The sequence below is a fragment of the Antedon bifida genome, chromosome 4, assembly GCF_963402885.1.
Source record: "Antedon bifida chromosome 4, ecAntBifi1.1, whole genome shotgun sequence".
Classification (NCBI taxonomy): domain Eukaryota; kingdom Metazoa; phylum Echinodermata; class Crinoidea; order Comatulida; family Antedonidae; genus Antedon; species Antedon bifida.
The window spans coordinates 11,623,056-11,636,888 of record NC_136229.1 but is presented as its reverse complement, the minus strand read 5'-3'; the positions used below and the strand labels follow the sequence as shown (position 1 = coordinate 11,636,888).

At 31.7% G+C, this 13,833-nt stretch overlaps 1 long non-coding RNA gene across 1 annotated transcript; it reads left to right on the top strand.

Moving 5' to 3' along the window:
* The first annotated feature begins 359 nt into the window (after positions 1-359).
* Positions 360-2,414, top strand: LOC144839584 (uncharacterized). Its single transcript, XR_013611767.1, has 3 exons — positions 360-378; positions 1,633-1,665; positions 2,313-2,414. It is a non-coding gene; the product is annotated as an uncharacterized LOC144839584 (long non-coding RNA).
* The last annotated feature ends 11,419 nt before the right edge of the window (positions 2,415-13,833 follow it).

Genomic DNA, 13,833 nt, shown 5'->3' with positions numbered 1-13,833 from the left:
GTGATAGGGCCTATGGTAGATGCCTAAGGTACAGCCTTTGTCAGATGCCTATGGCAGGCCCTTTGACATTTGCCTGTGGTAGAGCATATGGTAGATGCCTATGGTAGGGCCTTTGTCAGATGCCTATGGCAGGCCCTTTGACATTTGCCTGTGATAGGGCCTATGGTAGATGCCTATGGTAGGGCCTTTGTCAGATGCCTATGGCAGGCCCTTTGGCAGCTGCCTGTGGTAGAGCCTATGGTAGATGCCTATGGTAGGCCCTTTGACATTTGCCTGTGATAGGGCCTATGGTAGATGCCTAAGGTACAGCCTTTTTCAGATGCCTATGGCAGGCCCTTTGACATTTGCCTGTGATAGGGCCTATGGTAGATGCCTAAGGTACGGCCTTTGTCAGATGCCTATGGCAGGCCCTTTGGCAGCTGCCTGTGGTAGAGCCTATGGTAGATGCCTATGGTAGGGCCTTTGGCAGATGCATGTGGTAGGCTGTTTGACAGCTGCCTGTGGTCCCTATGGTAGATGCATATGGTAGGGCCTTTGGCAGATGCATGTGGTAGGGCCATGGTAGAGGCCTATGGTAGGCATATGACAGATGCCTAAATGCATTTGTATTTATCAAGCAGAGGGTCACATTTTGAATCTTGATCTTTTTTATCTTTAAATCGCTAATTGTTTAAGATTGATTTTCTGTTAAATGCAACTGCTGCATCTCATTTATACAGTTGGCCCATTTTATTAGGCCTATCGTATATAGGATTATATAGGTTGATATACCACTAGCCTTTAGTATTCTTTGCAATGTGTATAATTTTTTTATATTATATAATTTGATGCACCAACACTGAAAGTGAATCCGATTAATCATTAAAATGAATATTATAAGAAATATTACATATTCAAATATAGTATCCCCCATAGGGGAGATTGAGTTAGGTATTGTTGCTCCATAGTATATGATAGTGACTGCCATGAACCATGAAAAGTATCTGACCATACCTCACGCAAGATATCTATGAAATATGCATTACTTTTAAGGAGTGAAAATGATGATGCTTACCACGAAACGGAAGTCATTTCACGTGAACGAGAGCAGGTGGTAGTCCCCATTGGACGTCATCACCACATATGCGTGGGCATGACACTCTTCACAGTAATACACGCTTGATCAAACAAACATATTATAGAAGATCCGTTCGATTAATGGCTTTTCACATTGCAACATTTATTCATTTTTCTTTTTTGTGATCTAGACTTTCAATAGAACTTATGTCATAAAGTGTTCCCTGAAATTGTCTCTACTGAAACTTGTAATGTTGTTCTAAAAAGCTTTATGTATGAAGATGTAGTATTTGTTATATAAAAAGCTCAAACTTAAAAAATATTACTTAGTCGGCTTATGTAAAGTGGAATCAAGCCTTTGGCTATTTTATTTATTTTGGTAGTATATTCACATTAAATATAGAATAATGTATATGGAGTTTTGAATTTCTCTCAATTAACTTTTTTTAAATTCCTTTTTGTCACATTCGGCTATTATTATATATATTATATTATATTATTCGGGGTGGTTTTTTTGTTTGTTTACTTGTTTAATATGCACTAAGCTACTTAGTTACTACTACTTGATTATTTCAGAAAATTATCTTGTTAGTTCAATCACAGATTTAGGTAATCTTGAATTATTTTTATCTTACCCAAGTTATTCAGGCATAAATGTTAAATGTTCTTGATTCTTTGTATAATTGATATTTTCATTTTATGAACATATTACATAAAAGCTCTTTATAAAATATTTTAAAAAATAAATAAATAAATAAAAACAGCCCACGGACCACAAACTGGTAATAGATCATTATAACTCTTCTTGGAGTAAACATCCCCAGTTTGCATCTGTTAGTGAGCCATAAAGGGCATTTCTCATAATGCACATAACCAAAACATTATTAGAGTGGTTAATAGATTTTCTGATGTTTTCTTTGAAAGATAACAAACCATTACTCACAAATAGCTGGTGCACTATAATTATGTCGTGGTTAAAATTGAGCATCATACGCAATGCGTTACTGTAATAACATTTGTAGCTTCCTTAATTTTAAAGTACTCTTATTTTATTATACCATAATGATTTACAATACATATTTAGTGTTCTTTATAGACCTATATATTACAATTCCCCTATCTGAGCCCCCTTCACTCTGTTATTATATAATCATATAGGCCTATATATATAGGCCTATTAAACAGTAAATATTTGAAACCATAATTCAATATGTTTACATTTTCTAGAATTTTATTTACTCCATTATTCTCAATAGGTCTATGCCAGTACCAGGCGCTTAGGATTGGCAATGAAGAGGTCAAGATTGTTGACAATCTTAAGCTGCTTGGGGTTTGGTTGATTATTTAAAATGGGATAAACAAATTAATGATACTAGAGGGTGAGCTCGCTTCGCTCGCTCCCCCTCTAGGAAGTGTAGACGATGGTTCTCGGAATGATAATGACTCGGGTAAAAAGTTTTAGATTTCGATCGGTTACCATTATTTAAATGCTTTTGATATTCGTAAAACTAAACCTACTCACTAACCTGTTTCACAGTGTCTTAGATGATTAATAGCGTTTTACGTATAGTGTGTGGGGGGGGGGGGGGGCTTGGGGGAAAGGCGATAATTATTTTAATTGATGTTTTATTAGGGAGGTGTTCCGGGCGTTTATTCAAATAAATACCATCCTAATTAGTATATATTAATACATTATTCCGCGACACAGTGAGCCGTTTTGGTCTAAGAAGGCAGACGTTTTAGACGGCTTGCAACATGGGCAGAAGTATCCCAGGGTCCTGACGGGACTCGGATAGCGCATAGTATATATACATAATAATAATATAATATAATATTGTGTGTATAAATGTGGATGGGCGTTAATTAGATGGTATTTGGATGGGAGGGAGGGGTGGGGGAGTGGCGATAATTATTTTAATTGATGTTTTATTGGGGAGGTGTTCCGGGCGTTTATTCAAATAAATACCATCCTAATTGGTATATAATACATTATTCCGCGACACAGTGAGCCGTTTTGGCCTAAGAAGGAAGACGTTTTAGACAGCTTGCAACATGGGCAGAAGTATCCCAGGGTCCTGACGGGACACAGATAGCGCATAGTATACATAAAGTCCTGGCAGCTTACTCAACAACTCGGCTATCGGGGTTTCATTCGATTTCAAACAAAAGCTCTTATCATCAATTCTCTCGATGTAACTTTATATAATTATTTCCCACAATTTACTCCTATGTTTTATGAATATATTTAATTTGATCTTTATGTACTACAGTATTATACCTTCACACGCGCGGTCCGAAAATAAACAAAAAACCAAACGGCCAACTTAGTTGAAACCAACCATGCAGGGAACTTGCTAGTACCTTACCGTGAACCCGGAAATAACTTACCGCGCGTAAAGTTAAAATTTACCGATTGAAATCAGAAAATGTCTTATAAAACCCTTTATAATATCTTTCTAAAATAGAAATATGGAACAATAGCGTCGATGTGAAAACTAATGTTATCAAATCTACGTTTCGCGGTACATCTGAGATAGATAAGGTAGGTATCCATGGCGGAGATTTGTACCGAAGTTTTTGCATTGTGCTCGCCTATGTCAGAATTAACCATAATTTATATATAGATTTGTTAGCGAAGCTGAAAAAAAACTGTTTATACTTTCTTGCCTAAACAAATTTAGTATGCCATGTGATCATCTTAAACAAATTTATATCACATTAGAATTAGAATGTATACAGAAATACACTTGTAAGATTATACTGGGTCAAGAATTTGACTCATATGTACATCAGACACTTAACTTACTGTACCACAACTTAATGTGAGACGAGATACCTTGTTGCTTAAAGCCCCCTTCCCTACGTTTTTTAGATCTAATTTAAGATCACAAACTATATTTAATGTAAAAATAATACTATATGGTCCTATTGCGATAACTTTTTTCGTCTTTAAACGGTTAAAAATGTGAAAAATAAGTCGATTCTAATAATTATAGCGGCCCGCTATAAATCCCAAAATGCATTGCGCGCGGATTGATATTTTTGTTTTTCATCTGTAATTCGCCCACTTTTCGATCGATCGTGAGGCCAAAACAAATGGAAGATTCCTAACTTTTCAGCGAAAATACCGGGTTTTCCCCAATTTGTATCAACGGAGTCTGGCAAAAATAGAAAGACAATTAATGCAGCAACTATACAACGTCAGGCTAGGTATATAGCTAACGTACGATGTTCGTACGTTACCGATGTTTACCAGCTAGGCCTACAAAACTAAGCTAGGCCTAAAGACCGTTCACGAGAGGTCGATCGCCGCGAGCTACTTAGGTAGTGCATTGTTTCTCACTTTTTATCATAATTTACCATAAAACGTACATTTAAGACAAGGAATGACATGGTTTAATGTTTTTAAAGTGATATATATGTATTATTTCCCAAAAAACGTCCAAAATTGCAGGGAAGGGGTCTTTAAGTTTGCTAAAGGCATTGATCTAGTCTTGCCCCATGTATTACCTAAATAGTAGAGAAGAAACATGTGGGAAAGTCCTTAGAAACCGGGAACACCTCAATGTTGTTCTGCAACTAGAAGGTATAGAAATTCATGTTTTCCCGGCACTATGTCGTCTGATAAACAAAAATAAATAACCATAAATAAGTAACCATCCCTCTATCGAAGCTATTATAAGAATACAGTATAAAACTTATATATGTGGAATTTCCATAATGAAGAGTTTTAATCCACCCTTTCATAAATTAATTTTTTTTTACATTGTAATTTCTGTCATTTTTCTGCTGTATATAATGGTTGTTTATATCTAAATGAGATCGTTTGTGGTTTTGTATTATAATGTTTTTTAGTCTGTATACTAATATTGTTACATTTTATAATTTTATATTTGTTTTATATATTTATAATCAAATTCACAATTCAATTTTTTTTGCCAAAGAGTATGAAAATAAAAGCCATAATAAAAAAGAATACACTGTATGGTAATACATCATTTCACATTGGTAAAACTATGTAAATTCAAAACCATATGATAATTCACTAGAATATTAAAGACACTATACTAGAATCACATTTACCAACTAAATTGTTCATCTGAGTGATGTGTAAATGTGACATACTTTGGTGACAATTACAAGAAAATAAATCAAAGTGTGTTGTGTTAACATTGCTAAATTGCTTTTATATTCTACTTGAATGCTATAGCTAGATCCCATTCAATGAATCTTACAGAGTCAATCATGGAAAAAGCAGGAATTAAACTGATTTTGAATTAAACTGAAAGAGACACTGCTAAGAAGGCCCATAAAGCTTAAATCTAAAAATCAAACATAGTTTACCATAATTTAAATCCTTTCCCTGCATTTATCTGTTAAATAATATCAGGCAACGTTTAAGATATGAAATAAAATTGTAGGCCTAATATTTTGATATAAACATATCCTAAAAAAAAAACTACAAATGTAATAAATGTATTTTATACTGATTATTGTGTTATTGGGTAGGCCTGCATTGATATTTGAAAGAATGTTTAATACAATATTAAATTTTACATTGTTATTTATTCAGTTAAATTATGCACTTGCATTGCATAATCTATATATCAAAATAGTAAGTTACCACTTTCATGGATTAATTGTCTATTTTATAAATACAGCCCCTCGGTGTACAGGCCTCATGTATTGAAATTAAATGTAAAATAATGTATACAATATAATAGAAATTTTCAGAAAATAGAAACAGATAGATATTGTCAAATGCCAATTTCTTCAAAAATTGTCCAATTCCATATTACTATTTTTAGATTAAAATATTTTTTTGAAAAATAGTAGGCATATAAAATACAAATTCAGAAAAACAGCTTAATCTAGTTATTACCAAATTGTTGATCATACGCTTTGCAATAATGGAAATGCCATTAAAATAGTTATTGAATGCTGTAGAAACTCAATTGCACAATTAGCATTTTTAGCTCACAATTGGATCTATTACTTTCTACTAATGCATTTTGATTTAGAAGTTTGAGCCAAAAGAAAAAACAGAACAGTTAAAGGTGTTCACTAGATATATACACATCTGCAATGCCTTATTCAGTTTTAACTTTCTAAACAGTCGTTAAAGGTAGCTTAATTTATGCACTGCCACCTTGTTTTAGTAGGCTATAGTATTGCTGTGTAGGCCTACTTAATGTGGACGTGTAGTACAGCAGGAGAAAAACACACTTTGGTAAGCTTATATTTTGATTATTAATATCCGGCCTTTTTTATTCAATATAATAAACTATATTTGATACTAATTAAGTAACAATTTGCTACATTGGATGTTTGGTTTTAAATAGTGCTAGTCTGTCTTTCCAACAAGACATTATGTCTGCCCCTCCAATACAGGATCCTCCAATTTAAGAATGAACTGAATGAACAGGCAACAATTCATTTGAACTGATTCTACTTAGAGACCAAAGCTCCTAAAGTTAGAATGCTACAGAAATGTTGAAAAAGTTACATTCCAACACCCACAAAAGAATTAAATTAAGATTTTGTTTGTTATGGTCATTATCAGAACCTAGGATTTACTATAGTGTTGAAATAAAAACAAACACAATGAGATATTGTATTGTAAGAAAGACTTTTGTTAGTTAGGATTTGACATTCCAAATAACATCTAAAACACTTTATTAAAATTCTGTGAGCTAATTCATAAGGTACATTTTTTTTTTAATTCATTGCTTCCTAGCATTCTATCCCAAATGGAAAACTATAAATGTCAAACGAGAAGAACTAAATCTAGTTATCGCAATAAATATATGCAAACTTTAGTTCTTTCAGAACAACTTATCTTCATTTGTGAAACTGTAACTACATAACAAAATACAACTCTAGTTTTTATGTAATGTATACACTCAAATTCAAAATTAGAATGCAATTTGGTGTGTAATTTCATTTGTTTGTATTTAATTTCTGCAGACTATCTGTGGTAAAATAAAACTAAATAAAATGTTTTGTATGTGTATAATATATATAAATTAAAATTTTACACATACAAAATTTATTTTCAGTGCTATGAGCCACGAGAAATAAGGGGGTGTGTAGTAAGAAAAGAGAACAATCTTGTGTGTGGGCCACAGGGTTGTCAAAGGCCTCTGTGAAAAAGAGGTCATGTTGAAACCTCAACAACTGTACTGGTGGCTATAGGGCCATGATTATATATAGGTTAATGCATAGAGATATTATCACTATAATATCTCTATGGTTAATGCAAAGATTCAAATCAAAATAAATATTTAATCTAAATGTTTGTAGTTTAATTAGTTGTACTATTAATGATTGATATTTTGTATATAAACCTAGATCCAAAATCATCTATCTAGCAATAAAACAAACAAATAAATAGTATACGGTAATAGTAACATTGAGAATATCTGCAAGATCGAGGGAAGTCGCTCAAACCAAGATGTTAGGTATAAAATGTATGCAAAAATCATATTCTACTACTGGCTATTATGTTCTCTTATAATACTGTATTCACATAGTACACTGTTGAATATATGTTAATAATATGCAGATACACCATTTCCAGACAGATATGTCCCAGTTTGTAATTTCATTGTCATGTCTTTGATGCTAATGTATGCAAATAAAACACCAGTTGAGAATTGACGGATCTATTGGTTTATTAATCATTGTCATACACAGAATGCTCAACAGAAACTTAAAACAAAGACAATTATTATTTATTGCTATTAATATCTTTCCACTCACTCAAGTACAGCTACACTTAAATTGTCATGTGTATAGTAATAATAATAATGTTGCGGCATATGCACATTATGTGTCGGATGCACTTCACGTTATCGTAGAAATGCGTTAATGAGACACGCTCTCTGAATATGCACTTTATCAATGGATGATGATAAAGCTTAATGTAGAAAATGGCTAAATTATACCCCATCCCCATATTATATACTCAAAATCATTAGGAAAGCGATAACTTTCTGAAAAAAAAATGGATAAATCACCCCGTCCCCACCCACTTCCCTAAAGTACCAATAGGTTATAAACAACCAACATCTGAAAACAATTATTTAACACACTCTGTTTTCCCCAATGTTCTGTATTTGGCTGTTCACTCTCAAACTCACAGATGCAAGGAGGAGTTTAAGAGCTAAATCTGTTAATTAATAGCATTGTGGATATGCTTAATATGTTTCTGAAGCTCTGTCTAGTAGTAAAATTCATACATTTTTAAGCTATCTTAACAATTGTTTACAACATTTGCACTAATATAATTAAGCAATGGAAGAACAACATATATTTCCAACAAAAATTAATCATAAATTCACAACTTTAAGCTGGTTCACATGCAAACTATGTTCAGTAGATTATTGTTGTTAAAATAAGAAACTAGTAAGTTTACAGGTGGGGGGAGTTACGGGAATGTAAAAACTGTAGGCCTATTGTAAAAATGTCATTGTAGTATATACTACAGTATTATTCACGGATTAATTGTAAAGTACTGTTCTGGACAATAACATAAAATACATAGTTTGTAGTTCAAATAACACTGAACAAATGTTGGTTAAGCGTATAATTAGTGTATAATTTTTTTAAATATTAAGCTGAGGAGCGTTTATTGATGTGAACCAGACTAATGTGGTCTCTAAACAACCATTGAAATATTATTTTTTTTAAATAAGTTTAGGCAAGGTGGCAACACATGCCTCTCTAATACTACACACTTACTTTTACTTTCACAAAATTAACACATAATATTATGAAGTTATATTATAGAAATTGTAATTATAAGGGTGCAAAATATCATAAGAGGGTTAAGTAATAAAACAAATCTTTAATATATTTGCAAAGCATGAACTATTTTTAAAAGTACAAGCGGTTAAAATGTAAAAATAAATAATTGTATAAGATAAAACATTGATTACATTATATACAGTAGAACCTCTATTAAGGGGTCATCTTGGGGACACATGAAAGTGTCTGCTGAATAGTTCCCCAAAGTAGCATATGATGAATATGAAATAAATATTATTATTGTACAAGTAGTGATACATGTAAAGTTCATTGTATTATTTTTTAATATTCAATATCAAAATAAGCAGATATTTCTAACCTGTTTGACAACAAATGTCCTATCTATAATTATTTTTCATAATATATAGTTGTTCAATATCTACTTTTTAATATTAAAAAACAGTAATAATAATAAATAGGAGAATGAAGGCTTGTATTTATTAGGCCCTGCTTTTACTGATGCCTACAGTATGCCCGTATCGTTAAGGTAAGGCACTACAAAATGGATTCAACTCGAAAGGCCTAACTATAGGCCTGAAAGGAATGTTATATATTTCTAATCTACTCGGCAGAACTTGGCATTATGAAGGTTCGTACACCTAATATAGGTAACAACTGCATCAAACATTAAGGGGGAATGCTTAACCCTGTAACATGAACATTAGCCTTCAAATTTCTATTATGAAAATATGCTGACATTTTGAATGCAATTAGCTCTATATGCGTGTGTGGCAAAACCCAACACAACACTATGACATCTACAAAATAATTTTCTAATGATTTTAGTTACTAAATATAGATTTAAGATAATTTAGAAATGTAAGTCTGAAATATTGTTAACATATGTTTCTGCTTATTTAGGACATTGTTGTGTATTTGAGTTGAGAGCATACATTTTATATCAAAGTATTATGATACTAGTTTCAGAAATCAATGTTCTGAAGAAGATATTTGTTTATCTGTAGGCCTATTGACAGTCTCAGTACAACATTTTTTAAATTTTTGACTACATTTTTTATTTTTTCTGGTGGCCAGGCAGTCTAAATTCTGTATTCCGGCAAATTGTAGGCCTAACCTAATGTTCAATGAACAATAATAAATACAACATGTGTTGCGGCTATGGTATTGACTAATGGCTGTTGTTACTACATATGCACTGAGATGTTTGCATACTCCTCCTATGCCAATCACAGATTTTAAAACTTAAAACTAAAAAAAATAAACTAAATATAAATCAATCATGTTTTTTTATGTTAACTGGTTACTGTGTGTAGCCATTAATTATCTACATGTTTTAACATTAAATATCTCTCCATTTTTAACATATAATCACTAAACTACAACATGATGTTTGTAAACTATTACAAATTTGCTGTAAGGAAATGTAGTAGGCATTTTGATTATGGCGACACTTATGGGTCATTCTTCAGTAAGTGTCTAAAATCGTGTCCCGATACTTTGGCGAGATAGAGACTGAAAATACATCATTAAAAAATAAAAATTCTTGACTTATATCATAATCAACATTATTGTGAATATAATTAATTACATAAACCAAAGATAATAACATTGATATTGTTAATTTTTATAAAAATGTTTCAGGCAACCCCCTAAAACCTCATGTCCCGATCGTACATCTTTAATTTTATGATCGATGATCAATACAGATTGCGCCAAACATGCACTTGCCATGTAATTTCATTTATCTGAATAACCTTTTATAATTTAAAAAATGCATGTTTTAAAATCTATTTTTTATAAACCTGAAATTAGACACTTACTGAAGAATGACCCTTATAACATCTTGACCATTTTAAGTCTTCAGTAAAACTTTATACCAAAGTTAATATGCAGTAAATCTACTATCTATTAAGCTGAACAAAATCGATAAATTAGGCCCATAACTAGAAGCAAATAAAGTCATAATAATACTAATAATACATTGGGAAAACAGACGAAAAAAAGCACCAAATATCTCTTTGTACTTTTAAAAAATGTCAATACATTGCACAATCTATGCACTGGGCATTGCATTTTGGGGATTAAATAAAATCTATATATTTTGTTACAATAATATGGTAGGCCTATATGGATGACAACAATTGTAACATTTGTAGTTTCAGCCATTTAAAAATACTAAATACCAGGTAATGGATTGCAATTGTTTTCTTTTAAATTAAAAAACACATGTACACATACCTGTAGGCCTCTCTACATGAATTAATTGATTTAAAGGCACAAGGGAGTTATAGATATATAGTACAAGATATAGTACTACAGGACCTAACTTCATACATTTATCCATGTCCATAAATAAACGACATATCAAAAGGAGAGGAAGGTATTTTATAGGAAGATCACACATTTGGCAATTAGACTGAATAAGTACATTAAAATCAAGATAAATATTAACAGGACAAATATACTGTACTATTTGAATGTTACAATTAATATGTAGTTACTCAATGTTTGGCTGTATCGCAGACTTTATATGATCAACAACATGATAATATTAAAATAATACAATTAATATATTTTAGTTATGGTTGTACTTTCACATGACCAGATTTGTAGTGTAATATTATACAAATAATGAATGTTTATGAGTGTAATGGTACAAATAATGGCATGAGGTGAATGATGAAAGGTTATATATCAACGAGGCGACAACCTTTCATCATTCACCAAATGTCATTATTTGTACCATAACACGAATATAAAACATTCACTATTTGTTTAAATCTAAATAGATTCCTGTCATTTGAATCAAATAAAGGTAGGCCTAGCCAAGGCCTACATTTGATTCACATTGATTAAAACAGTAAAATTTGGTTTATAATAATATTAAATATTATTATTTATATGGATTTTATAAACGTACCTACTGTAGTTTTAATTATGTCAACAAACGACCAAACAATCCTAGGCCTAGCAAGGCTAAAACACCTAGGCCTAGCCTAATACTAACAGGCCTAGGCTAGGCCCACTAGGCTTAGCTGGGATGCAGCAATACGAAACTTCAACTGGAACTCAAAAAACATAATTAGCCTATATATGATATATAGGCTAATTATGTTTTTTCCAACGATTCCACGTCTTGTAGGGATGTCCCCATTACTTAATAAAAATCCTAAAAACGATCTAAAGCTAATTTAAATGCCTTTTTGAATGAAATTAGTACATATGTATCTCCAAATTGTACACAAAAATCTGCTACTGCTGCATATACTCGGTGGTGTTTACAAACAGGTGGCGCTGTTGTATTTCACAGTAATTTGTACATTAGATTTTTTTTCATCCGTGAAACGTTTTTTTTTTTTCGTACACAGAAATGTTTAAAAAGTACTATTAAACGATCATTTAATAGTGCGTACTATTGCATGCCATGTGACCCAAAATCTTCCAATCAAATGACAGGAATTTATTTTAGGTATTATATAATATGTACTATTACACCAAGTTTTATAACACACCTGAATGTATTCATCATTCATTCATTCAAGTTATTTTAGATCAGTATGTGTGTTATAAAACAAATAATGATTTGTATTTGTTGCCTCATTAAATAGAGAAGTAAATCTTGCAATTCATGAAATATTCTCACCATCCAACTCATAAACATTCATTGTTTGTATAATATGTAGCTCAACCAATACTATTGAGCACTGTTACCAATATATATTCAATCTGAAATATACAGATATGTTTCTGTTGGTCATTATTTGTTAGCATCCCATACTTTTTGTTTGATTATAGAAGTCATCCAGTCGTGCAGTAACCATTTTTATACTTAGCACAAGTCATGTTTCCAGACATAACACTAACACTTTAATTATTTCTACACTTAAATGTAGAAGAATTAATGCATCTCAGAAGAATCGGAACCACTGTTTCTCACAATACAACAACCTTTACTGTCTGGACTGCATGGAGTTCCTTGAACTCTATTATAGTTCATGACTTTAAAATGATCAGTGCGACTTTTCTCAATGGATTCTTGTAATTATAAAATAGTTACTGTGCTCAATGGAGCAAAGCCACTTTTTAAATTATAAAGTAAATTCATACTGAACAGAACAGTAATGTTCCTATCCTATATTCACAAGTTTACCATTTATCAAGATGTTAAATACAAAGGTATAGACTTTTAATTGTACTGTATCATTATAGGTAATTGGTTTGATTAGTTTGTTTACACATGAATACATTCATTATATTACAATGTTTTTATATGAAAAAGTAGGAAATATATTTTTCTAAATTTAGTAGGTTGGTTTTTTTTAAAATTCAGATTCATGGCTTCAGAATACTGACTACAGTTTATTTTAAACTATTTTGTATAAGGTTATAATCCTTGATATTGACTTACTTATATGCTTTACTGTATATTACCAATAGCAAGTTTACGGTATAAAAGCAAATAATGTTTGATTGCGTCATCCATTGATATGACAGTTCCATTGTAGAACCATAATAATATTTAAGGTATGGTCATCCACATCATCTTAGCATGCCTTAGGTAATGTATTTTACTGGGTTCTATTGACCCAAAGCAAGGACCAAGGACTTTGCACACACAACTTTCAACACTGATGTGCATCACAGTCAATCTTCATAATAATGTTTCTTTTTAAATTTGATAAAATTATATGCTTTTTTTTTATATAGAATGCAAGGAATTTTATATTTGTTTTGAAGGTTAGAAGACACTGTCAAGATCAGATCAACACAATAATCTGCAAGATTGGTTTGGGCAGACTACCATACTCAAGATTGATCCTTCTATACCTAAACAATGTTTACATGTCGCCAATAATTGAATATATCAAGCATGGTCATAGATTTTGGACGAGCGAGTCTCATCTTTTATGTTAGTCTTCGCAGGAAATAACATTTCTTTTGACTCTCTTTGACAAGTGGTTCTTGCTGCACATAAAATAAGTTTTAGTCTGGCATCTTGAAATCATT